This window comes from Macrobrachium nipponense, chromosome 42 (genome assembly GCF_015104395.2).
Source record: "Macrobrachium nipponense isolate FS-2020 chromosome 42, ASM1510439v2, whole genome shotgun sequence".
NCBI classification, from domain to species: domain Eukaryota; kingdom Metazoa; phylum Arthropoda; class Malacostraca; order Decapoda; family Palaemonidae; genus Macrobrachium; species Macrobrachium nipponense.
The window spans coordinates 42,810,243-42,836,551 of NC_061103.1; the positions used below are offsets into that span (position 1 = coordinate 42,810,243).

A 26,309-nucleotide genomic window follows, 5' to 3' on the forward strand; every position below is an offset into this window, starting at 1 on the left:
ATAATTACATAATAGTATGACAAATGAATAATATACTGTCATATTTGTATTGCTGTCACGCTGTGACACATGCTGTCTACATGTTAATCATATGCACATGCATATACATGAAAACATGTGATGAATGTTAAAAGGCATTGGTGAAATATGTACCGTTTTGTACCTTATTTTACATGATACAATACATGTATACCAGTATTTTGTGATTCCCATACACAAGTCAGAACTTTCCACAATTCAAGCTGGCGTCCCCCATAAGTAGTCCAAGTTAGCTAGAATATACTTCACATATCATACCAAGGCAAGCAGTAATTATCTTGCTGCCTAACTCTACTGACCCTTTATCTTTAAGTGGATTGTTGAAGGCTGACAAGGTAGAATACTATTTTAACCATAGGAGTCCTGCCTGTTAGAGAGGTCATTTTCCCTCCTAAGTAGATATTTGGTTGCATAGAGGCAATGGTTTGCATTCCAAACAACTTTTAAAATTAAAAAAATAAATTGGTCAGTTTTAGATCAAAGCTTGAAATACATTATTTGTAAATAGTTGGGAATATAGTAAATACCTTAATTCAAGTGTTCAGCACCTCCTTGGAAGAACTGTTTTCCCGTGTGTATTGTGAGACGGTCTGTCCTTTGATTACTGAAATAAAATTTAGTATGATTAACATTTGGATTTACAAAGCACAGAATATTAAATTTTTATATGATTCAGTTTCATACACACAAACTTCAGCTCTTATATAGACTCCACTCATGTTAATTTGCAATGAGAGCATTGGGTTATGCAGTTGTAAATATTTATGGAAGGTTTTTCTTCAAAATTTACCTTTTTGAGTAATTAGCTTCAATCTTACAGGATGTTTAGGCAAAAGGCACCTGTTGGCTTTCATGGGATTCCTTGGTTTTGCAAATGTGTATGCTATGCGAGTTAATTTATCAGTTGCCATTGTCGCTATGGTGAATAACACTGCTATACCTCACGCAAACAAGTCCATCTCTGAAGAATGCGAGTTTCCTGGTGACAATTCTACGCTACCATCAAAGGTTAGTTGGAATATATATTTATTTATTATTAAGTTGTCTTTTTACATGATAGTAGATAGTGAAGAGTGGATGTGATGGTACATGATAGTAGATAGTGAAGAGTGGATGTGATGGTACCTACAGATACAGTAACTGTTTGCTCTTCAAACTAGTGAATTACTCATATAGACACTTGGATTTTAGATATAAAGCATACTTTGAAGACATACAAGTATTATTTTCCTTTACAGGATGGTGAATTTGTTTGGGACGAAAGTGAACAAGGACTAATCTTAGGGTCCTTCTTCTACGGCTATGTTTTGACCAATTTCCTGGGAGGTCGTTTAGGAGAACTTATTGGTGGAAAAATTGTGTTTGCTGTAGGAGTGTTAGTCACTTCAATTTTAACCCTCCTCACTCCAGTAGTTGCCTACACAAACATCACACCACTAATAGTTACTCTTCGTATTTTAGAAGGTTAGGGGAGGTAAGTCTCGTTAACAGTAAACATCTGTAACAGTGCCAGAGGCTGTTCCGTATATGCTTTATGAATTAGCATGGACATTGAAGGCAATTATGTAATTTCCTTCATGTTTATAGCATTAGCAATTGACAAGATTCTTGACATAAATAGACCAGTACAAGAACAAAAAAAAGTGTTAGTGTTTAAACTGATGAGCAGTCAAAGTCGCCAAAATTCAGAATTGAGATCCATTTGTTTTTATGACGTGATGCACTTGGTAGTAACATTGTTTCACTGAATCTTGAGATTCAAGAAAGATTTCAAATTGGAGAATATTATCAGGGTCTGTCTAAACATTGTTGAGGCCAGTTTCCAAATCTACTTACAGTATTGAAATTAAGAGCTTGCTGAGATGATGACTAAATTATTATACAAGAATCATGGTACAGTAATATTAGTGCAGTGGCAGAAATTTAGGTTTTTGAGAAGTGGCAATATTTTATGCTATTAACAGCTGCAGTAAATTGCTCCCCACTGTTCCCCTGGTTGTCTCTTTCAGCTTTGTCCCAAGAGAAGTGTCAGGATCATTCCTTCCTCAGTGTGCTATGTAGGATATAAAATTTCTGGTGGATTATATACACACTACTTCTATTTTTGCAAAGTATGAGTACGTATACACATTCAAAATTTTTTCAGTTTTCGAAAACATACATTTACAAATTTAGCTTTTATATATCAATAACTAGCAGCAGTAACTGAACAAATATCTTTCCTTTTCAGTAATTCGTTGTTACTTTGTATTCATTGGTGGGACTCCAATGGATATTTAAGTTGAACAAATTGAATGGCTTTAGTGGCCAAAATTTCAATTTAGTTTAAATTTTCGTCTACTAATGAATTGCTTTGCCTAACTGTCCAAAGAAATGGCAACCTGTGAGTGGAACAATGAGTCTATTATGTCTTTTTGCAGGGAGTGACGTTCCCCGCTATGAACTCTTTGATGGCCAGATGGATTCCTCCCCTAGAACGAAGCAAAATGAGTGCTTATGTGTATGCAGGTGCAGTATTGATATTCATTTTTTATATTTGCAATGTTATTATTTACTATTCCTAGTAATTCTTTACCAAATTATTACTGCAGTATAAGTGTATGTTTACATAGTTCAAATAATTTTCTGCTCTATGTAGGTGCCCAGTTTGGAACGGTTGTGTCCTTGCCAATTTGTGGCCTCCTGTGTCAGTCGGACTTTTTGGGAGGATGGCCCTCGGTATTTTATGTCTTCGGAGTGCTTGGTCTCCTGTGGTTCATCTTTTGGATGCTTTTGGTAAGGTCTTTTTCTTTGTTGGCAATGTGTTTCATGGAACACAATGAATTCCTAAATTTTGAGTGTTGAAGAACTGTTTGCAAATCAGCTAGGTTAATTTGGCATAGTTTGGACTATAATAACTTAAAGACAGTGTGACACAAAAATAATTTTTTATTGCATGTCTTTTGTAAATACATGTTGCCCAATGGTGCTTTTGTGTACATTCAACAGCTGAAAACTACCTCACTATCTAGTTAGTTCTGAAGTACCATTCACAAATTAATTTTATTTTCCCGTTTGGTAAGACACTTTCTCTCTCTCTCTCTCTCTCTCTCTCTCTCTCTCTCTCTCTCTCTCTCTCTCTCTCTCTCTCTCTCTCTCGCTCTCTCTCTCTCTCTCTCTCTCTCTCTCTCTCTCTCTCTCTCTCTCTCTCTCTCTCTCTCTCTCTGTATTTCCCTTTACCTTCTCTTATTTCTTCATTAACTCCATATTCTTTTGAAGCTTGAATTTCAAGTCAATTGCTCTTGTGGGCTTGTTCCATATGAATGGGGTTCATCTGAAAAATAATAATGATAAAATATGGGCAGTAAATTCATGTGCAAATGTGTGTCCTGTCATTGAACTAATTTATAATAGTTAGAGCCTTTACTGTAAGTACTATTGGCATTTCAGATATCAAATACACCAGAATCTCATCCTACGATATCTCTGGAGGAAAAAATCTACATACAAACAACTTTGAGTGATGCTTTGAACGGCAAAGGTGATGATTATCTGAATATTAATTCATTTTTTCTTTTTTCACTTTAATATTTAAGAAGCAAAGTTGTCTGTCGTGGTTTTATACTGTCAACTACCTGAGTGTGTAACTACATGAGTATTGTATGAAACAATTATCATTCATGAGTAAGTAGGTACTGAAGTTGCTTTAGTCCTTTTATCGAGTGGGTTACTTGTACGAAATTACCTTTGAAAGGGATTCTCTATCTTACTACATAATATCTGTTTGTTAATGTGGTTTCTCCATTTCAGACCCCAAAGATTCCATGGAAACACATACTCACATCCATGCCATTTTGGGCCATCTTTGTAGTTCACATTGCACAAAACTGGGGATTCTATTTTCTCCTTACTGAACTTCCAACATACATGAAAAATATATTGCACTTCAGTTTAGCTAATGTAAGTGATCAATATTTGTTCCGACACGGCATACAAACCTTCGGTCCTTTTACAATAGGAAGGTACTAGCGGCAGCTGGATAGGTCGTAAGCTTTCGAACAAGGGGTTCGGTAGTTAACTGCTTGTCCGACAGGCGCGCGCGCGCGACTGGGAGGTAAACAAATCACTTTTTGCTTTCGGCCTCACAGCGAGTGGACGTGTGTGTTCGACGCTCCTCTGCCCGCTTCTCGTCGTTTGCTTTCCTTGAGTATATGGTTGTGTGTGTATGAAGAATCATTGTAAGTACAATCATTTCTCTTTATTCATTTAATTGTGATTTATTGGTCAATCATGGAATCTCCTCGCCTCGCTACCCCACGGAGACTATGCCCGGGTTACCGAAGGCGTAAATGCGGAAAGTTCCGCTCATTCCCGGAAATTGACCCACATATTTTGTGCGCTCTGGTGTCGGGGGCGCGAATGCACCCGAGCCGAGCCCTGTGAAGTGTGTAATAATTGGTCGGAGGCGCAGTGGACTTTGTATGAGGGCAGGAAGAAGCGAAGGCCTGCAAAGGAGTCGTCGGAAAGCTCTCCCGCGACTCCTTTGGTTACGGACACTTCGTCTTCTTTCCTGCCGCCCGCTCAGCTCCCACGTTTGGCGCCTTCCCCTTCGGGGGGGGTTTTCTAGGTCCTTCTCTCATCCGACTTGTCGAGTGTGGAGGAGGGCGCTAGATACCCTGACGTCGAGTTTACTCTGGGTCCTCTATCCGTTCGTCTTCGCGCGAGCGGGTTAGAGGATCCTGCTAATCAGCCCGACTTTTGCCTTCCCCTCAGGTGTCGGTTGCCGGCGCAAGGACGACCCTCAGCACAAGGTGTGGGCATCGTTGGGGCTGCAGGGCGTGCCGAGTGTCCAGGGCCTGCTCTACCATCTCGCTGGCTCCGTGGCGGTCAACGCATGCTACGGTTACGACCACCACCACGACCCTTACAACACCTGGCTACGCTTCACCTCCTCACCTGTGTACACCCCGCACGCGGTCTCTGTAACACCAACTACATCGGTGCAGGGGCCAGTCGCCGTACCACGGGGGAGTGTGATGCCGCCACCTGGGTTTGCCGTGCTGCCGCGACCGGACTTCGTGTGCCCGAAGAGCTCGCCCCTGGACCTCCCACCAGTACCAAGGATGTCTGTGCCGCTGGTCCGTCCAACTGGACCGCCTGCACAGCCTGCCGTACCTGCCCAGCCGCTGTTCACGGACGTGACGTTGATGACCACTGCTGCCGTTCCTGTACCTCTCCTGCCGCTCCTACTGCTGTTCCTGTGATGCCTGCACCTGCTGACGTTGTTCCTGTTCCTGCTCCGCTGCTCCCGATGCTGATCTGTTCGGACAGGTGCGTCCGGGCCCTGTTGCTTCGGCAACAGCAGCCCCGGCTCCGCTCTGGATGACAGATCTGACATCGGTCCTGAGGAGGTTGACGAAGAAGAAGAAGAAGAGGAGGAAGGTGTCGTCGTCGCTTCATCGTCTTCTTCGTCGTCGTCGTCGTCTGCCGCCTCTTCCTTCTTCTTCTCAAGGCTCCCCCGCCTAAGAAGAAGAAGGTCGCCTCCCCCCCCCCTAAGAAGTCTCCTTCGGGAACTTCTAAGGGCCCGTCTCGCTCTGGTGAGACGGGGGGTTCTTCCGCTGGTCACCCTGCTCCTTCGGGGGCAGGACCCGTCTCTTCTTCCGCAAGGAAGAAGACTACGGGGACCAGAGGAGTGCCGGCTAACACCGGCACTTCCTCACCTGCTGTTAGTGGTTCGGCCACGGCAGCAGGATCCGTCTCGGCCTCTCGTTCGCGAGAGGTACCGAGTGTACGGTCGCCTAACAGCGACCGTGCAGCTAGGAACCAGACCTCTGAGCCAGCTCAGCGTCAGTTCACGGCACGGAGCGGGAAGACTGGTGACAGCCGCTCACGCAACTCTCACAGACCAGCTCTCGCTCTCGCGGCGAGCAGCTGGCTACCCGGGGCGGACGTGACGGTCCATGACCGGCCACGGGCTGAGGCTGGGAAGAGGTCCCCCCGTTCGCGGTACCAGCCACGGCTGGTACCAGCGACGTGACGCGCCTGTGAGGATATGCACCGGTCTACGTGACAGTGGAGCTCGCCGGTCACCTGACCGTCACTCTCACAGAGAGCGATCGGGTACGGCGACCAGCACCAGCTCCTCTGACACACGAGACCGGGGCCGCTGTTCTCGGTCCAGCCGTTCTCCACAGCGAGACGGCTCGACTAGGTCTGCAGCTCGATCGCCACCGCGGGTTGACGATCGCCTGCAGTCTTCCAAGCCCACTGGTTCTGCCAGCGAGCGAGGAGGGAGCGTCAGTCTGCCTCTCCCATACCTTCAACCTCCTCGGGTTACCACGGGAGGGCGAGGTATGAGGAGTGATCGTGAGGGGTGCGCCCCTCAGGATCCCACCACGTCGTCAATACGTATCAGGCACGGTTCTCGACCAGCCAGGTCGTACGCACAAGTGGTTGGAGGAGACCGAGAGGGGTCTGTCGCTGTTCCTCCCCTCGAGGGAGGAGGGTCTCGGAGATGCTCCTGTTTGAGGGACTGGATGGTCCGACTCCGCAGGACGCAGTCACTCCTGAGGGATCCAGAGGAACTTTGCCGAGGTTATTGCGCTGATTCGTCAGCACAACGACCTCGCGGAAGGATCGCCGCTCCCACCATCCGAGCCCCACGTCCCGGCTCGAGTCGTTCTGGGGCCCCGAAGAGGGAACCCGACCGACGGTGGGTTTGCCGCGTTCCGAGCTTGCAGACTCAGTGCTGGACCAGGTAGAATCGCTTGTCTCCGGACAAGACGGTTCTCTCAAGTCTGGCAGGTCGAGCAAGCTGCTTCCACCTCCTCTGCTGCGACAGCGGCGTTTTTACGTGCCATCTGAGGACCCGATGCCGCCCAAACAGGTAAAACCCGGAGTTAGCCAGGCTGACTCCGGGTGTGTCTCTGCAGCAAGCTCCTGTCCGAGAACCTATGGTTCTCGCAGCAAGAGGGCACTCGGCCTGGAATCTACTGCCATGGCAGCTTTCCAGGCCGTCTCCTGGCTAGATCTGTGGTCCCTCACAGTATCTAAGGTCGCAGCCAACTCCGGGGGTGGGGGAATTTCTCCCGAAGATGACTCGGCCTTTAGGAGACTTTTGCCAGTCTGGAGGAAGAGCCATCTCCTTCCTTGCCCACCAGACGGTGAACCTGTGGGCCAACCTGGTTCTCCGACGAAGGGACGCTGTCCTTACTCGGGTTTCCAGGGCGGCCGGGCGTGAAGCGGCGTTGGGACTTCACAACGGACCCTTACGGAGTTCCACGTCTCTCTTCCCAGGAGAGATGGTGGACGCTGCGGTGGACAGACGGCGCACTGACGACAGTACCGTCTGGTTCACCAGGCAGTCTCGAAGGCTTCTGGGCAGCCTCGGACTGCGGCCAAGTCTAAGAGCTCGGCTAGCGCTTCCTCGGTGGCTAACGAAGACGGTACTGCGTCGAAGCCCCCGGGGTCCCGGAAAGGACTCTGTCTTCTTCGACTTCTACCAAGGGGAGCCGTAACCAGCCCTCCTCCCAGCCCTCCTCCTCCCGTGGAGGCTCTGGGAAGAAGTCGAAGAAATTTTAAACGCTAGGGGACGGCGTTCCCCCTCACCTGCTGCCGGAAGTGGGGGGGTGCCTGGCCAGCCATTGGGCAACTTGGCAGCGCTACGGCGCCGAGACCTGGATTGTAGATGTCCTTCGGGGAGGGATATCTATTACCCTTCGAATCTCGGCCACCCCTCACCTCCAACCCGATCCAACAGCAGTCGTACGTTCCAGGGTCATCGAAGGACGTAGCATTGAGACAGGAGATCAAAGACCATGCTGAGCAAGAGAGAGTAGAAATCGTCACGGATCAGTCACCCGGGCTTTTTACAGTCGACTCTTCCTGGGTGGAAAAGTTCTACGGGAGCGGCTGGCTGCCCGGTGATAGATCTCTCTCCTCTGAACCGGTTTGTTCGCCAGACCCGGTTCACGATGGAGACGGCACGTTCAGTGTCGACTCCATCAGGGAGAACGATTTCATGCTTTCAGTGGACTTGAAGGATGCGTATTTCCAAATACCCATTCATCAGTCCTCCAGAAAGTACCTCCGCTTCATCCTCGACGGGACGGTGTACCAGTTCAGGGCACTTTGCTTCGGTCTCTCAACCGCCCCACAGGTGTTCCACGCGAGTGTTCACTCTGGTGTCTGCTTGGGCCCATTCGCACGGGATACGTCTGATGAGGTATCTCGACGATTGGTAGTCCTGGCGAGCTCCCGCTCGCAGTTGCTACAGGACAGGGATCGACTGCTCGAGTTCTGTCGCGATCTGGGGATCGTTGTGAACTTCGAAAAGTCCGATCTCGAGCCCCCAAGCAGGAGGATGAATACCTGGGTATGCTGATCGACACGTAGCAGGGCGAGTCTCCCCGCAGACTCGCGGATCAGCAGATTCAGGGAGGCAGCCAACCAGTTTCCTGTCTCGGCAGGAACAGGTAGCTCAGCGATGGCAAGTCGTGATCGGACACCTGTCGTCACTCGAGAAGTTAGTCCCTCACGGGCGTCTTCACCTGCGGTCTCTTCAGTGGAGACTAAAGGAGAGTTGGTCACAGGCGGACGGATTCCCCCAAGCTTTCCAGTGTCAACTGGACACCGGAGGTGAGGCAGGACCTAGCCTGGTGGCTGGACGACAGGAACCTCTTAAGAGGAGTGCCTCTGCGCACTCCCCCCCCGGACATGCAGCTGTTCTCAGACGCATCGACCGAGGGATGGGGCGCACACCTGGAAGGAGTTGCTGACTTCAGGAGTGTGGGACGAGAACGACAAGCACCTTCATCAATGTACTGGAACTCAAGGCAGCGTTCCTCGCTCTCAAGAGTTCCAGGACCCGCTTGATGGGACACTCAGTGGTGTGATGTGCGACAACACCACGGTAGTGGCTACGTCAACAAACAGGGGGGCCTAGTGTCTCTCCCGTTGTACCAGTTGACTCGGCAGGTGCACGAGTGGGCCGAGGCACACTCAATAGAGCTGTCGGCACGCTACATTCCAGGGAAGAGGAATGTAGTAGCAGACACGCTCAGCCGTCGGGATCAGGTGATAGGGACCGAATGGTTCTCTACCCAGGACGTGGCGGAAAGGCTCTTCGACCTGTGGGGGCGACCAGTCGTGGATCTGTTCGCCACCCAACGGCACAACGGAATCTCCGGTCTTCTCGGCCGTGCCGGACCCATGGGCAGCTGCAGAGGACGCCTTCTTCAACACCCGTGGGACAACCTCTTCGTCTATGCCTTTCCCCCACCCCCGTTCAGCCTGATTCGCAAGGTGATCAGTCGAGCACTGGTCACCCCGAATCTCAGAATGATCCTGGTGGCTCCCAAATGGCCACAGGCCATTTGGTATCCGGACCTGCTGGCTCTTCTCGCAGGAGAACCGAGAGAGATTCCCCCTTGGCACAACCTTCTCGCCAGCCACACGTCGAGCGTACCACCGAGCAGTCCAGTCCCTACGTCTTCACGGCTGGCTGTTATCCACCATCTCTTGCGAACGAGAGGCTTTTCTCGTAGCGCAGCAACAGAGATGGCTGGAAACGTCCGTCAGTCCTCTGCAGCTGTGTACCAGGGGAAGTGGGCCGTCTTCTGTGGTTGGTGTCGTAGACGGGGTCTATCTCCTCTCAGAGCCACTCTTCAGCAGGTAGCGGATTTCCTCGTTTTTCTTCGCCGAGAGAAGCTCCTCTCAGTCCCCACAGTCAAAGGATACAGAGCCGCCTTGGCGCTCGTCCTGAAACTGAGGGGGATTGGACATCTCGAACTCGTTCGAGATCTCCTTGCTTATGAGGAGCTTCGAAAGGTCTTGCCCCCCCAGGGAACTCAGGCCCCCTGCGTGGGATGTGACTCTCGTCCTTAGGAGTTTGACTCGAACGCCGTTCGAGCACACTCCGAGAGTCGTCAGACAGGGATCTGACCCTCAAGACCCTCTTCTTGCTGGCCCTGGCATCGGCGAAGAGAAGATAGGGGAACTTCATGGTCTTTCCTATGATGTACGACATTCCAGGGGATGGGGATCTGTGACGCTCGATTTCGTCCCGAACTTCGTTGCGAAGACTCAGAAACCGTCGATCCCTGACGACAGGTTCGAGTCCTTCACGATCCCTCCCTAATGGACTTCACCGATAATGATGCGGATGAGATGCTTTGCTTTGTTCCTGCGCTACGGCTCGCTATCTGAAGAAAACTCGACACCTCAGGCCTGAGTGTCGACGCCTCTTCGTTAGCACCGGGGTGAACCAAGCAAGAAGTATCCAAGAACACTCTTTCATTCTGCTGCGTGAGGTCATCAGGAGGGCGTATGAGGCTGATGGTATGACGACATCCGTACGTCCCGTCCGAGAGCTCACGAAGTCAGAAGTATTGGCCCCTCGTTGGCGTTTCGTAAGAACTTTCTCCGTGGCGCAGGTCCTGAAGGCAGGGGTCTGGTCTAACCAGACTACCTTTACGTCCTTCTACCTTCGGGATATTGCCCACAGGTCCTTGGATACCTTTTCCTTGGGACCCGTGGTGGCTGCTCAACAAGTTGTGTAGCTAACCCAGACCCTCGCAGGCTGAAACAGCATCGAGTCCTGGTGTGACTGTGTGGATGGATGTGTGAATGAGTGAGTGACTGGCTCCCTCTTCCCGTCTTTTCCTCCTCTACCTGTGGGCAGAGGGCCACGGTCGTCACTACGCTGGATGAGGACGAGATGCAGGTGAGCTATATGACAGAGCCCCATCCTATCCCTTTCACTAGGGATAGGAGCAGAATATCCACCACTTCCTCCTACAAGGGGGGGAAGTGGATGCCTACAAGAGTCAAACCCATGACTTTATATTTGCTCCTGTACAGGAACAAGTTCTTACATTGCTGGTACGAAGAGATACGCTTGCCTCTCTCTTAGTACTCGGTCCAGAGGTCTGACCATTGATCCTGCGGTGCACACCCCGATCAATCGGACAGAGGCTTGGATCCCTCCCTCGCTCTTACGACCAGGGAGGCTTCCAAGGTTGGGCGAACACCAGTCTGTTCACAAAAGACTCAGATTCCACCCACCAAGAAGTGAGTCTTCCTATTGTAAAAGGACCGAAGGTTTGTATGCCGTGTCGGAACAAATGACAATTTGTCCAAAATTGCATTTTTCCTAACTATACAAACCTGAGGTCCTTTTACACATAGCCCCACCTCATGCCACCCCTCACTCTGCAGTTTTTGCTTGGGCCAAAAGCAAAAGTGATTTGTTTACCTCCCAGTCGCGCGCGCGCGCCTGTCGGACAAGCAGTTAACTACCGAACCCCTTGTTCGAAAGCTTACGACCTATCCAGCTGCCGCTAGTACCTTCCTATTGTAAAAGGACCTCAGGTTTGTATAGTTAGGAAAAATGCAATTTTGGACAAATTGTCATTTTTGTACAAGTAACTTACCCAGCAGATATATACTTAGCTATAGACTCGGTCGTCCCGACAGAATTTCAAAACTCGCGGCACACGCGACAGGTAGGTCAGGTGATCCACCATTCCCGCCGCTGGGTGGCGGGGTCTGGAACTATTCCCGTTTTCTAAGCCATAATTTCTCTGTCGGTTGAACGGACAACACCTATTGTTCGTTCCTCCATCTTGGATTTCAACTCGTTTGCCGAGAATTTGGATTGGTTTTTTGGTGACGTATTCTGTTTTTTCTCTGGCTTGGCATACGCTTATTGTGGACTGTTTTTCGACTTTGGTTTTGACTACTCTTTCACGATGTCTGACGCTAAGGCTTCACCTATGTTTAGAGTTTGCAGTAGGGAAGACTGTAAGGTTAGGCTGCCTAAATCGGCATTAGATCCGCATAGTATTTGCGCTAAATGCAGGGAGAATGAATGTTCTTTTATTAACACCTGTGTGGAATGCGAGAACCTTACGGAGCTTGAATGGAAGGAATTATCATCATATGTTAGGAAGCTTGAGAGAGATAGAGTGAGGAAAGGCTTCAGCTAGGTCATCTAGTAGATCTTGCTCCTTAGAACAAGAAATTAACTCTCCATCTAACAATTTTCCCTTAGCCTCAGCTGCTTCTCCCTGTTCTGAATCCAAAGATTCTTCATCAGAGAGGGAAAATGTAAAAGCTTCAATTAAGAAACTTCAAGCTCAGCTACGAGCTCTAAACCAAGGTAAGAGTGGTGATAGTGACTTGTGCAGTGTCCCCAGTGCAGTGGAGGGGGCGTCTGACCGGTTCCTCATTGCTCCTAGGCCTAGACCTCTTCCAAACTCCCAGGACCAGGGGAGGAGGAATGTCGAAAGCCGCAGGGAGGATGCAGAACATCCCCAACGGTCAGGCGTCCCTTCGGCAGATCCTGTTGTTAAGTCCCAGGCTGCCTCGGATTGCCGCAGAAAAGGCGTCCTAAAGGAGTGTTTTTCGGCCTCAGACTCTCCTCTCTAAACGAGGATGGAGTTCGGCCTCCCGTTCGCGCCTTTGAAGAGAGCCTGGAAGGCGCCTAAAGGAGACGCTGCTGACTCCAGCCCAGAGCGTTTTCCCGAGGATTGGCCTTCGGGACCTAAGAGGACTAGACAAGAGGAGCCTGCTCTTCAGGATCCGACCAAGAAGTTTTTGGTTAATCTGCAAGAGCAGTTAGCGTCGCTCGTAGGCTCTTTTGCTAAGGACTCTACAAGGAGGAAGGATGTCTCGCTCCCTGTTAAGAGTTCCGCTAAGCGTCCTTCTTCGTATAGGAGAGAACTCTCACGATCTCCAGGGCGTTTATCGCCTTCGTCAAGGGACTCGTCGGATAGGAGTTTGTTCTCCTGAGAGAAGAGCCCTTTCGCCCTAGGCTGGCTTCCCGAAGCACCCTCTTAGACACAGCGCATCGAGCAGAAGTCTCGATCGGTTTAGGTACAAGGAACCGGAAAACCGATTTAGGTATCAGGATCCCTTGGGTCTTCAGGACCAGGAGCCAGACAGGCGCAAAGAGGCAGCAAGACGCAAGAAAGGACGTCAAGAGCCTCTTAGAACGCTGGATTCAGGACGTCAGGATTCTGCTAGAAGGCAGGAATCAGGACGCTATGAGCCAGGACGCCATGAGTCAGGGCGCCAGGAGTCAAGGGCGCCAGGAGTCAGGGCGCCCAGGAGTCCAGGGTATAGGGCGTCAGGAGTCAGGGCGCCAGGAGTTAGGACGCCAGAAAACAGGACGCCAGGAGTACGTTAGGCGTCAAGTGTTGTTAGGGCGCCAAGAGCCTGTTAAGCGTCAGGAATCAGGACGCGGGGATCTTTTCAAGCGCCCTGAATCAGGACGCCAGGAGCCTAGCAAGCGCCACCCGAACCCGCGAACCTAGACAACAAGCGTCTAGTAGGCACAGAGTGTTGCCGACAGACAGGAGCCTCACTCTTCGTATAGGAGTGCTAATGTTCCGCGCTCCCCTTCTCGGGAAAGGAGTTCTTCTCCCTGGGAAGAGCCAGATCACTCCAAAAAACGATCTCCTTCTGTAGATCAGTTGGACCAGGTATCGGAAGACGAAGAGACCTGTAGATGTAGCAGTTTCGGACTACAAGAGACTTTCTCTTTTGCTGCTAAAGGAGTTCGGAGACTCCCTTCATCCTGCGGACCCTCCTTCACCAGGATCGTTGATGTCCAGCACTAAAGCTCTCAAATCGTCTTCCTTCGTTAAAGATGGCGCCCCGCTCTTTGTATGAAAAAGGCATTGAAAACTTTTTCAGAGTGGTTGACTTCCAGAAGGGAAGCGGGCAAGACAGTTTTTCCTGCCTCCTTCCAAGTTAAACAGGCAAACCAGGGAAGGTGGTACGAGACCAAAGAGCCGATGGGGTTAGGTCTGCCTTCTTCCGCGGATGCGGATTTTGCTTCCTTAGTGGACTCTGCTAGGAGGAAGTCGTTGCTGTCTGCTAAGCGACTTGGGGCATGTGAGCTGGACCACCTTCTAAAGGGCCTCTTTAAAACCCTAGAAGTCTTCAACTTTATGGACTGGGCGTTAGAAGCATTAGCTGAGAGCTCAGGACACGGACTTGTTTCCATGGAGGAACTTTCGAGCGTCCTGGCTTGCCTGGACAGAGCGGTCATGGACGGTTCTGTGGAAGTTGCCTCTCTTTTTGGAACGGGAGTTTTGAAGAAGAGATCTGTCTTTAGCTCTTTCTTAGCAAGAGCAGTATCACCCTTGCAAAGGACATCTCTTCTTTTTGCTCCTTTATCCCCGCACCTTTTTCCACAAGAGACGGTTAGAGAGGTTTCGAAATCTCTTACGGAGAAGGCAACTCAAGATCTCCTCACGCACTCAGCCAAGAAGTTTAGGCCGGCAGTGCGATAGAGAAGAAAGAGAGACCCTCTTTTGTTCAGCCCTTTCGAGGGGCCTCCTCTTCTAGAGCCCCTCTTAGAGGTCGAAGACCAGAGAGAAAGAGTAGACCATCTAGAAGGTCCTTCGGGAAGTCTAGATGAAACAGCAAGTCCTCCAGACGAAAGTAGGCGCCAGGCTACTCCACTTTGCCAAAGTCTGGGCGCAGAAGGGAGCGGACTCCTGGTCCCTCTCTATCCTGAAAAAAGGATACTTGATCCCCTTCAGGGAAAATCCTCCCTTGACGACACTCCAAGGGAGTTGACCGCCAATACTACTGATCCGGTCCGAAAGCTTGCTATGTTGCAAGCAGTGGAACAGATGATTTCCAAGGAAGCGGTAGAACTGGTTCAAGATCTCCAGTCCCCAGGATTTCTACAATCGGCTATTTCCTGGTACCGAAAGCATCGGGGGGATGGAGACCAGTTCTAGACGTCAGTGCCCTGAATTTCTTTGTCTTGAAGAAGAAATTTTCAATGGAGACGTCTTCCTCTGTTCTATCTGCTCTTCGTCCAGGGGACTGGATGGTGTCCCTGGACCTTCAGGATGCGTATTTCCATGTGCCAATTCATCCGGCAGCAAGGAAATATCTGAGGTTCATGTTCCAAGGGAAAGTGTTCCAGTTCCGAGCGATGTGCTTCGGACTTTCGCCACTGCCCCTCAAGTCTTTACGGACATCATGAAGAATGTAGCTTATTGGCTACATCTGGAAGGGATCAGGATCTCGTTATATCTGGACGATTGGCTAATAAGAGCCCAATCGGAGAAAAAATGTCTGGGGAGGACCTTTTTAGTGACTCTAAAGTTGACAAAGTCCTTAGGACTTTTAGTAAATCACGAGAAATCCATGCTGACTCCCCAGCAAAGTATTGTCTATCTGGGGATTCAGATGGATTCTCGGGATTTTCTAGCGTATCCTTCGCAGGAAAGGAGAGAACGCTGCCTAGAAAAGGTGTCAGTCTTCTTAAGGAAAGAAACATTGTTCCGCGAGGGAATGGATGAGCTTGCTGGGGACCCTCTCCTCGATGGAACAGTTCGTTTCCTTAGGAAGACTTCACCTACGACCCCATTCAATTTTATCTGAAGGAGAAGTGGGATTGGAAGTCCAACAATCTGGGAGAGACTTTTCCAATCTCGAAACGGATCAAGGAGAATATCCGTTGGTGGTTAGATCCACAGAAAGCTAAAGCAAAGGAATCTCCCTTCGCTTACAGAACCCCCCCGCCTAGCGTTGTTTGCAGAACGCCCTCAGATTCAGGGTGGGGAGCGACCCTAGGTTCGCAAGAAGTGTCAGGCATTTGGGGAAGGGAAGAACAGTGTCCTGGCACATCAACAAGAAAGAGCTAACAGCCATTCATCTAGCTTTGGTCATTTCGAGGAACAGGTCTCAGGTTTGGGGATTCAGATTCACTCGGACAACACAACAGCCCTCGCTTATATAAAGAACAAGGGGGGACGCATTCCTTTTCCCTGTACGAATCAGCAAAGGATCTGCTGATTTGGGCAGGAAAGGAAGAATATCTCTCCTCACAAGGTTTGTACAGGAGAGAAAAATGTCCGGGCAGATCTGTTAAGCAGAAAAGATCAAGTCCTACCCACGGAATGGACTCTCAATCCTCAGATTTGCCAACAACTTTGGCATCTGTGGGGAAGGCCCAATATAGACCTGTTCGCGACCAACAAGAATCACAGATTAGAAACCTATTGCTCCCCGATCTCGGATCCTCAAGCAGTAGCAGTAGACAGCTTTCTGCTAGATTGGACGGGCTTGGACGCGTACGCCTTCCCTCCTTTCAAGATAGTAGGAGAAGTGTTGAGGAAGTTCGCTTGCTCGGAAGGAACAAGAATGACCCTCATCGCTCCCTTTTGCCGGCTCTCGATTGGTTCACAGAGGTTCTGGAGTGGTTAGTGGATTTTCCAAGATCGCTTCCACTAAGGAACGATCTTCTCAAACAACCCCACTTCGACAGGTTTCACAAAAACCTCCCCGCTCTAAGTCTGACCGCCTTCAGACTGTCGAAGGACTTGTCAGAGCAAGGGGCTTTTCACGAGAAGTGGCGAAGGCTATTGCAAGAGCCAGAAGAGTCTCCACTTCTAAAGTATATCAGTCGAAGAGTTGTTTAGAAGATGGTGTAGGGAAAAGAAAATATCCTCCTCCAGCTACCTCTGTAACTGAAATCGCAGATTTTCTCCTATATTTGAGAAAAGACTGTAACCTGGCAGTTTCAACAGTGAAATGGTTACAGAAGTATGCTGGCCTCAGTTTTTCGACTAGAGGAATAGATCTGACAAACAATAAAGATCTTCATGACCTTATAAGGTCTTTTGAGACCACGAAAGAACATGTAATCAAGAAGCCTAGCTGGAACTTGGATGTGGTCCTCAAGTTCCTAAATGTCGGAAAAATTTCGTACCGTCTCACGCAGCTTCGTTTAGGGGGACTTAACAGAAAGTCTTTATTCCTTTTTGCGTTTAGCAAACAGCCAAGAGAGTGAGCGAGTTGCAAGCTTTGGAAGGTAAAGTGGGTTTAAGAAAGATTCAGCGATTTGCTCCTTTCAACCATTTTTTTCTAGCGAAAAATGAAAATCCCTCAAAGCCTTGGCCAAGAAGCTTTGAGATAAAAGGAATATCTTCATTAACAGGGAGAGAACTAGAAAGGACTTTGTGTCCAGTCAGGGCACTCAAGTTCTACCTGGAGAAGAAGAAGTTGCTGAAAGGTACAGAAGAAAGTCTTTGGTGCTCTGTAAGAGATCTGAAAAGAGCGATTTCTAAGAACGCCCTTACATTCTTCATAAAAGATGTAATAAGGGAAGCTCACCTTAAATGCGAAGAAGAGCATTTCAAGGTTCTCAGAGTGAGAGCTCATGAAGTAAGAGCCATAGCTACGTCGATGGCATTCACAAAACATGGTCGCTTCAGGCTCTTATAGAGTCGACATTTTGGAGATGTAATTCGGTGTTCGCCTCGAATTACCTAAGAGATGTTAAAATTTCGTACGAAAAGTGCTTTGCTCTGGAGCGTATGTTTCAGCGAATTCAGTGCTGGGAGAAGGGGCTGAGGCTAATCCTTCCTATTTAGTTTAAGGCTTAAATTACTGTTTATTGGTGGTTGTTTTTATTGGTTAATTGTCAGAGGGAATAGGGACCCTCTTACAATTCTTAGATTGTAACAAGACTAACATGGTCAGGTGATCGGGATTGGCTTCAGTGCTCTTTGTGAATTGTTTAATAACCTTAACTCTGTCATGTAAGAGGGCGAGTCTCCATTGATATGACAAAACGGTCAAGGCTCCACCCTGTAAGTGGTCAGCCCCATTGGTACGATCCAGTATAGGCTCTGTCGCGTAAGCGGGCTAGCCCCCATTGACACGATCCAAAGAGTTATTCAACCATAGGTTCATTCCTCGTTGAAACTCTTGAGGCAAGCAGACTCATCGACAGTAGTCATGAAGTCTTCAGCCCAATAAGGTAGGAACTATGGATTATGTTATCCAAGAACATAGGTTGTTTTTTCCCTGTTTTTTAATGTATTTAGTTAAGTATTATTTTGTTTTTAGCTGTCTCTTGCCCGCCACCAAGGGTGCCAATCAGCTAAGTATATATCTGCTGGGTAAGTTACCTGTACAAAAAATGATATTGTTAAGATACAATAAAGTTTTGTACATACTTACCTGGCAGATATATACGATTAATGGCCCACCCAGCCTCCCCTCAGGAGACAGGTGTAAGAGAAATTATGGCTTAGAAAACGGGAATAGTTCCAGACCCCGCCACCCAGCGGCGGGAATGGTGGATCACCTTGACCTACCTGTCGCGTGTGCCGCGAGTTTGTGAAACTTCTGTCGGGACGACCGAGTCTATAGCTAAGTATATATCTGCCAGGTAAGTATGTACAAAACTTTATTGTATCTTAACAATATCATTTTAATTTTATCAGAATTCACAAAAGTAGTGAAATTACTGATGTCACTATAACAACTGAAACCATGAGATACTGTCGTTGCATGCATTTTCTTGACCATTAAACCAAATGTTGAACCTGCATCTTTGGGGCAAAAAAGTCAGATGAGATGATTTTTTTAGTTAAAATTCCTGTCAAAGGGAATGGCGGGCTATAAATAACTATGTCTCAGATGAGTGAACGGCTGCATAAAGCATCCAGCTATTGTATATACTATGTAAATTAATCTCTATTTTAATTACAGGTAGTCCCCGGTTATTGGTGGGGTTTCTGTTCCCTGGGGTTGTGCCGATAAGCGAAAACCGCCATTACCCAAAAACTGTGCAATTTATGGCACCATGGTGCTTATGGCGCCAATAACCAGAACTCGCCCGTTATGGCGCCATAAATTGCCGATTTTATGGCTCTAGACAAGCTCCATAAAACCGGTTCACCGATAACCAAGTCTGCCGATAACCGGGGACTACCTGTACATTTTTTATTATTTACTTGTATGTATATTTCCCATTATACATATTTTTACATCTTAGCATTGATTCGCTTTATCTTGAAGCACATAATATACACTTTTATTTTATTTCCTTTCTCAGCAAGGTTTTATGTCTGCTTTGCCATATTTTGTTGGTTGGATATTCAGCATATGTGCAGGGCTGATTGCTGACAAACTTCGTACAACTGGCGTTCTATCTACAACAGCAACAAGAAGAATTTTCAACAGTATAGGTAAGTACTTAAATTACATCCAGGAATCTCAGATCTCGGTTTACACCTGGTCTGGTGATTAAAATGATTATTACAAAATGTCACTTATTACCACTGTGTAGTATTGCATATTTTTCAGCACTAGGTAAGTTAAGTTGTTTTTTCAAGTTATCACTTATCCTTTTTGTAAAAAAAATACTAGTGTTCTATGTGCTCATCCATTTCATTCAGGTTTTTACGGTCCCCATGGTATGCCTGTTTGGTTGGGTACGCAGGCTGCAATAAAAATGCGGCCATAGCTCTCCTGTGTGGTGCTGTCGGGCTTAATGGAGCCGTGTATTCAGGTTACATGAATTCTCAACTTGATATCGCTCCAAATTTTGCTGGAACATTGATGGGGAATTACAAATACTGCAGCAACAGTGCCAGGATTTTTGGCTCCTCAGATTGTGGGAATCCTCATTACTGGCAAGGTAAATTCCTAGCATCATGATTTGTACAGTATTATTCCAAACATTTATTATACAGTGTCATAATTTTAATGCATGGATATTGTGGACTTAAAACAGAGTTCACATTGAAGTTTATTATATGTTGTGGTATTTTTCAACAGCAAACCGTCTCACGATGGCAACTTGTCTTCTGGATCGCAGCCATTGTTTATTTTGTTTGGAACCAACTTTCTATGTCATTTTTATTTCTGGAGAACAACAGCCATGGAATGAATCTACCCAGCCAATCAAGGTATGTTGACTGTATTACTTCACTAGATAAATGCCTGCTCTTTACTATTACAAGGCTAAATGAAAACATAATTGAGAGCATATGAAGACTCAGTGACTTAGTACACTGTTGTGTGTAGTAGTATTTTATGCTCGGTGGTTTTTACAAGAGAAATATTTTCAAGATTGTATATATTTTGATGAAATATTCATACAGTTTAAAGATAAAATATAAAAATAAGCTTTGCAGCCAATATACATGGACAGATACTTGTTTTGTTGGATCTCCATTTAGTAAAAAGAATGTTGGTCTTTGAAAGTGCCTGTAAAAATTATTATCCTTTATGAGAGCTTTTCAGGTTGTCCAATGAACAACTCTATTCCCTATGAGCACCCTCAAAGGATTGCTAAGATGTGCAGTTCCTGTTTAGCTTAGTGCCTAAACTCTTTAGCCAGTATGGGTGTTTTTTAACCATGTTACTTATAAATATCGTATTTAATGTTCACTAAACTGAGACCAATAACATTGCCATCCACACAAGACTGTATTGTACATTAGTTCAATTATTATAATAATGTTGTTCTGAATTTTTTATAACTTCTAAATAGTAAGTCAATATTCTTCCTTTGTAGTGTAGGTAAATAGGCATTATATTTCATTGTTTTATGTCATTCATACTAATTATGAAGTAGTTTTGTTAAAGTCCACTTGAAAGCTTTACTCTTGATGCAATTCTTTTTTTGTTTCGTTGCCAAAAAGGATGAAGACTAGTTTCTTAGGGGTCCACCTTTTGATTTCCATCATGATTCATTTTTGTAATATTCTTTAAACTTTATATACATCATCCCTTCCAGGTAGTACATCAGTGAAGGAGAGGGAGGAACAGGTAGGTCAGTATGGATCCATTCCTGGTCAGAATCAGAACCAGCTAGCAGCATCTGATTCCATTGAAGCACAAAGAGATCATTCGCATATTCCTGAGGTGTTTTAAGTGCTTTGCTCAAGTGGCATTTTACTTTTTGCACTTTATGAATGTAAGCTGTACAATATTCCCCCATCAACACTGACCTCTAGATAACTGAAATTGATATAAAATATGTGTCGTCTAGGAGGGTGCTATGTTAGTGTAATGATACTCCTATGTAGTGTAATGATTACAACCAGTTTGCAGGGAAAAGCATGCCAATTAATGTAATTTTAGATTGTGAATATTAAGAGTTTGAAATTGGACTGTGAAATACACTTACTTAAAAACTGATTAAGTTTTGTAGCAATGGAGGTTTTAATTGGTGCATACTATCTTGTCTTTTGTAACTTTATTTGAATGTTAATGAGCATGTTTCATGATCACTTTTACATCCTACATGAAATATCCTCGTTGTGCACAATTTCGAATTGTTTAAAGCCCTTTTTTAGAAAGTGTTATGTATTTCAATCATTTATGTCTCAGGCTGCAGAGCTCAGTTCTTGTTGAAATAGCTTTCTGATTCAATGTAGCTGCCAAAAAATCATTTTGTTTGACGGTGAAATGACACGAAGTATTAGTTCTGTTTTCTGACGAGGATATAATTAGTATCTTGCAAATGAACTGGACTCAGGGTTGAAACTTATCACATGATTGTGAGCAGGTTACATTAGCCTTTTAAGTTTACTTTTAAGGATATGTTAATTTCTTTTCTTAGGTTTTGACTTTTGATACAAAATAGTTCTCCTTTTTAAAATTTCTAAAAACAAGCAGCAGCTAGTACAGAAAGATTTCCTTATAACACTGCTTTCAACAAGCATTGCAAATGTAGTTTGTCTTTCAGGCTGGTTTTAGAATTATCACTTTTATTTATAGAACTCTCACTGTTAGAAATATACAGCAGAGTGAACAATGGTTGCATTGTGAATAATTTTAAGATTTTGTTGTTAATAGATTATTTTTTAAGGTTTGGATCTGCATCAGTTAGGAATTTAATTTGTAAACTTATTATTCTACCTATTTTATAGGTACAAAATGTGATATGCTCATTGTGAAAATGCATATATTTATCTCAAATTAAGTGTTTGACGTGCTGTATCTGAAGTATGAATATACATACATGTTATGAGATTTTTAACATCAGAAAAGGTTAGGCCATAATTACAATCTTTATTAGCATCAAGAACTAGTGCTTAACCTAATATAGTTAAATTACCTCCTTTCAAAACATTATCTAAAGGAAATACTACATAGACAAAAAAATGTATCTAAAAATTATGTTTATATGCAAATCAAAATAAATAAGGTTGTATATAGGTGCCATAATGTAGTGTCAAGATACTTATGATTTAAAAAAAAAAAAAAAAAAAAAAAAAAAAAATCAAAAAAAAACCAAAACCCATTTTTTTTTTGTTCTAAAGTACAATATAAACCAAATACAGATATTTACATGTAGTGTCAAGTATGTTAAGAAGAACCATATTATTGCTTTCACTCATTTTGTTTTTGTGAACTTTGGTTGATTATAAGTCGGTACCAGTTTTAACTGCAGCTTGGTGACTGTACAATATTAATTTTTTTTATTAGGTTTAGATCTAAAAGCATTTCATCTGAGGAATTTAGATGAACATTCACCTCTTGCAAGATTGTCTTTTTTGTCATAAAGCATATTTTACTCTGCAAAGAAAGTTCAACAATACTTTTTTTAGATGTCAATTGTATTCATATTCACATTCAGTTTTACTTGTCTAATTTTTATGTTGACAATGGATAGATCACACAATCCAAATAAATGTAGTACAATAATACCTCACTTCCATTTTTCCTCTTATTCAAACCAAATCCCCTCTACTAAATACTTTAATAGAATAGGTAACACATCCTTTAGGCTCATAATCACTCGGAGTATGCTTTCAAGCACATCTCATACACCACTGGTTCAGACATAACTATATTTCTCTGGAGGAGGGGAGGGTGACCTTGGTTTGTGCTAATTGAAGGGGAGGGTGTCCTTGCTTTGCTAATTGAAGGGGAGGGTGTCCTTGCTTTGTGCTAATTGGAGGGGAGGGTGTCCTTGCTTTGTGCTAATTGGAGGGGAGGGTGTCCTTGCTTTGTGCTAATTGGAGGGGAGGGTGTCCTTGCTTTGTGCTAATTGGAGGGGAGGGTGTCCTTGCTTTGTGCTAATTGGCTTAATGTGAATGCCATGAGCTGATTGGCTCAAAGCCCAAGGTGTTGGGGTAAAATAAAGTAGTCATGATGAAAGCTGTAGTGTAGCCTATTATATGAACTTTTTTTTGCACGAACATTCACTAACTTGAGGTACTCTACTGTAAAAGAAACCTACAGAGTTGTTTTTACTGTTTATTTTTATATTCAGCATAGGATAGGCAAGACTAGGATAGGGTTTGGGATAGGCTAAAGCCCCATCTACATGGTCGAGCTTTGCTCGATGAACTGTGTTCGATGTGACATCAGAAGCGCGGAAAGTCAGAACATTTCCCACTATGTCTGCGCTTCTGACGTCACATCGAGCAAAGATCGACTGTGTGGATGGGCCCTAAGTTGGAACAACATTGCCCATATATGCATTTTGTTTGTATGGATCTGTTTGTGTAGGTAAGAGGTGGTGACAGTTGTTGCTGTGCTTGTGGAAGTTAATGGGGAATTATGTGGAAGTTTGCCGCTACATTCCCTTTATTACTTAAAAAAAAAGAGGTAGAGCAGATGGAAATCACCAGAAAAATTGCTTAAAGTGAAGACATAGAACGATAATAGATTTGAAATTTGTAACCAAGCTCTTGAATCCCATTTAGACCAATGTTGAAATCATGTAGCTAAGTACAGTATTAAGAATTGTTTTAAATGGAGTATCCATGGAAATTAATAAAATAAATAGGAATTTCTTTTAAAAGACTGGAAAAAGTATTTTTATTTGGTGATGTACTTTTGACCATCTGAAAATATGTAGCTTACCTCTTTAATATTAGACCATTTGAGAATATGAAGCTTACATCTTGATGACGATGTTGAAGAAACTAGCAGATCTCCACCAGCTGAAATACAAGGTGATATTACTGCTGTATGAAAGAGAGTATGAAGTTAAAACTTCCCATAATTTCTTTAAAGCCAGATACATATTTTATTTTTAAAAGTCTGATTATGAATACAACCTGTCTCATATACACTGTAAGGCAGTGTATATAAACCTGTTGTTTAGAAAAAACTTTTAAAACTTTAAAATCATTCTTTGTCATTGTACAATTTTCATAAGACCTGCACAATTGCTACGTGTATTTTTATTTTGCATTTCATAGGTGACCTCTGTGACTAAGTAATAATTTACCTGTTTTTACTGCAGATTTGATATTACTTTCAATATTTTGCTGAATACTATTCAAGACCTTTAGTCTGCTAGTTTTACTAATTCCAAAATCAGCCTTACAAGTTTTTTTTTTTTTTTTTTTTTTTTTTGAAGCAGATCAACTTTCTTACTGTTTGAAGACATGAAAGTTACCATAATAAGAATAGGGATGGTAGGACATTCTTAGAAGAAGATTGACACTGCATAAGAAAAATCCCACTTTGGAATTCAAAATTATATTCTGGACACTTAGCTCTAATGGATAAAAGCAAACTTAACATAAAATACTTTAAAAAAGGATAATTAAAAGTTTCATTAATAACATAAAAATACATTTGGTGTGACCTCTATCTGGACTAGGAGGAGTGAGACAGTTTGTGGAAGGAAGTATTATATAATGCCTCCATGCACCAGCATTACAATCCTACCGGTAAAACATATTTTGTGTGATACTCCTCGCTTCAACTAACAACCAAACGCCAAAAAAATCGTGAGTCTGCCAGCATAAAACTTGAATAATAAAATAAAGAAGCTGCTTCACCTTTTGGTTTATATTCAGTCTCCCCATTACCACCCAAAACAAGGATGCATTGCCCAAATTTGTTATTACCTATAAACTGATGTCACATTCTTACCATTATAAAGGGCAATGTGTTTGTTACTCCTAAGGGACACATAGCTATCCTAGTCTTAAAGCAAAGTTGGAAATGTGTCACCCAAAGCACTTGTTGCATGCAGTTAACTGCCAAACACTAGGCTACAAGGCGGTAACTTTACCTTTATCAGGCTTGTGTAGTTTGCAAATTTGTAGGACAGGAAACAAATGGACACCAGATATGTGTATAGTAAGTTACTTAAAATACAAGATCAGGCAAGGTTTCCACAAAAGGTCTGTTTGCCACTCATTACGTTAAATTCCCATAAGAAAATAAGAGTTCATGGCTAGCCCCTTCACTTTTGAAGTTCTTCCATTGGTTCTAGTTGTCACTTGAGCTAATGTGTGTATCAAAAATTTTATTCTTGACTATGGAGTGTACAGAAACTCCTCAAGTGCCAAAAAATACATTTTGCACAATCAATTTCTACTTTACATCATACTCATTCTGAATGCTGGCTTACTAATTGTCAGTGGTTATGTACTGCTAAAAATACATAGTCACAAATCAAGTAGTAAGTAAGTTGTGTACTACTATAGCTACAAAAATTGTATGACAATTGTTATCTTAAAAAAATAAACAAGGTACTACTGTATTATGTTCTGCACTAGGTTTTAGAACTTTATCTCTTCCATTTGAAATCGATGTTGTAGTAATAAAATTTGTATGTCTACTTAGGCGGAACCAAAGTTAAAATAACCAGAAACCCTAAAAAAATGCAAATTTGTTATTTTTTTTTCACAACTGTGATAAATGAAATACCAACAAGAAACCTATAGTATCTGTAAGTGTAAGAGTAAGGTGTTGTATACTGTTTTACATCGTTATACTTGTAATATCAAGTTGACCTTGAAAGTAAAGTATATTAAATGTGTTTGTTAATTTTAATTACCTGTTCTTGCAATCAGCCTCCATAATATAGAATGAACAATCTGTAACCCTGCATGCTTATCTTTTTTCTTCTTTTATTTTCTACTAACTTTGGTTAATTTATGGATATGATGTAGTAGCTGTATGAATACAATGTACAGAATAACATTCAAAACTCCCAAAAGCTTATGTATAGTATGCAAATTTGTAAAGAAATGCTTCAAATCCCAAGTCAATAAAGATGCCCAGATTCTAATAAGGCTGGTTTTGTAAAAACTTACAATATTTATGGCATAAACTGTAAGATTTTGCACTTATCTGGCATACATACCTCAGATAGCTCCTAACAGAGCAATGAAATTGATGAATCCATATTCCATTCTATGAAATACACCCACAGTTGCTTGCAATCAGTCACAGGCTCAAGTGAAATTGGCAACTGCATGTTGACAAGTCCTGTGTATGAATGGTCAGATTGACATTGAAAGAAGACAGGCCTACCACAATGTCAGTGAGTTGCCTCCCCCTGTTTACAAGAACACAGGGCGTTGTGCTGTAATGCCACCAAGCCTTCAATCTGACATCCTGATGGCACTTTGTGCTGTTTATAAGGGAGTGGCTGCCATATTGGTAGTGGAAGAGACACTTACTACTGCACTTTGGCAAGGCATTAGTACTACAGACATTGCTGTTACATGCAACAAATACAGTCAAACAACACCAACACGCCC

The 26,309-nt window shown here is 44.5% G+C and overlaps 1 protein-coding gene and 1 long non-coding RNA gene across 2 annotated transcripts in view; one reads left to right on the forward strand and one right to left on the reverse strand.

The window, feature by feature from the left end:
• The window catches only part of LOC135213160 (putative inorganic phosphate cotransporter), a 47,480-nt gene that overhangs the window by 2,380 nt on the left and 18,791 nt on the right, over nt 1-26,309 (forward strand). The gene's annotated exons all lie outside the window — the stretch shown is intronic.
• On the reverse strand, nt 226-23,752 carry LOC135213167 (uncharacterized). The gene is made up of 3 exons (XR_010314088.1): nt 23,665-23,752; nt 3,259-3,352; nt 226-643 (listed from the first exon to the last, which is right to left on the reverse strand). It is a non-coding gene; the product is annotated as an uncharacterized LOC135213167 (long non-coding RNA).